At 38.0% G+C, this 1388-nt stretch overlaps 1 long non-coding RNA gene across 1 annotated transcript; it reads left to right on the forward strand.

Annotated features, from left to right (window-relative positions):
- The first annotated feature begins 395 nt into the window (after positions 1-395).
- Positions 396-1388, forward strand: LOC103376408 (uncharacterized). Its single transcript, XR_521319.1, has 3 exons — positions 396-511; positions 1059-1175; positions 1310-1388. It is a non-coding gene; the product is annotated as an uncharacterized LOC103376408 (long non-coding RNA).

Raw genomic sequence — 1388 nt, forward strand, 5'->3', positions numbered from 1 at the left:
AACATGATTATGAAGCATCATCCTGACTCGTGTTGTAAATACAAATAAAGGCTTTAATGCTTTTAAATAAAGTTCATCTTCACACGTATTAGAGTTGATTGTTGTTGTGACTTTATTTTAACTTGTTTTTCCAGTAAAATATCGGCGGGATAAACGGTGAATCCTAGCAGTCCTTAAACTGTTGTTCAGAGATCCATTCATTGTTTTTCTTGTGTTTTTATTTGTTTATTCATATATTTATCTTGTGTAATTTATTGATTCTTTTCTTTCATTTCAACCAGTTTATTCAGTTTTGTCACATGCTGATAAATCCTAAATGTAACACCACCTCTCCTGGTCACTGTTCATAACTACAGTCATTTCCTTTGTGTTCTGAATCAATCGACCAGAAGTGCTGCAAATGAGGAAGTTGTGTTGCTTCATAAACCTGCTGTTATACTTTAGCGCTCTGGTCAGAAATCCGATTGTCTGGATATTATTTCACCTCATCAAGCAGACGACGATTCTCAGGGTGAGTGGTTCATTTTCTGTTTGAACTTTACAAACACAACAGCAACAAACAGAATCAGGGTGAGTGGAGAAGTTATCTCACACAGATTTCACCTTAGTTCACATGAGAAAGGACACAAACTGGTTTAAAGCACAGACACACACAAAAAACAACAAACTGTCACAGAATCCAAGAACAGACTGAAGGAAACCAGAACCAGAAACTATTCAGAGTCCACATTCAAATGATGAGTGAATTAAAGTCCACAGCAGCAAACAAACACAAAGATGAGCTCAGAGAATATTTGTGTTTTTCTAGATTCACTCTCTGACTGTAGCTCCTGTAAAACAGGTTCTCAGGACATTTCTTGTTGAAATGGAGTCATCAGTTCTGTGTTTGATTCGTCTTCATTCTTCCTTCCGTGTGTTTTAGTAAAAGGTTCATATCTATAGAATTAAATCAGGTTGGGAGCTGAAGCTTTGGCGTGATTCTGTAAAATGTTCCAGAATACACATTTTCAGAAAGCAAGGTTTTACTCAAACACTTTTTTTTCTTTAAACTTCCTCAGGAAGAAGTGTTTCCTGCTTCGTTGCCCTGACAACAGTGACGTCACAGCGCTGCCTGTTCTCTAAGTCAGCTTCACTTCTGCTGTTGACGTGCAGCAACTTCTTTTCTCCATCTGAAGGTGAGTAAACGACACTTTAAACTCCTTTCTAGCTGCTGTTAGTTTGGTTCCAGCAGAAATGAGGGAGTCAAAGCAAGAAGGTTAATGATTTATGACATTAAAATCAAATAAAGGTTCTCTTTGACCTGTTTGAGGTGTTTCAGAGTGACGGCAGCCTGCAGACACAGAGGACCTTGGACGGAGAAGCAGATTTTCTATGTTTCTGCACAAACC

The sequence above is a fragment of the Stegastes partitus genome, unplaced genomic scaffold, assembly GCF_000690725.1.
Source record: "Stegastes partitus isolate 25-593 unplaced genomic scaffold, Stegastes_partitus-1.0.2 Scaffold4722, whole genome shotgun sequence".
In the NCBI taxonomy this organism is placed as follows: Eukaryota; Metazoa; Chordata; class Actinopteri; family Pomacentridae; genus Stegastes; species Stegastes partitus.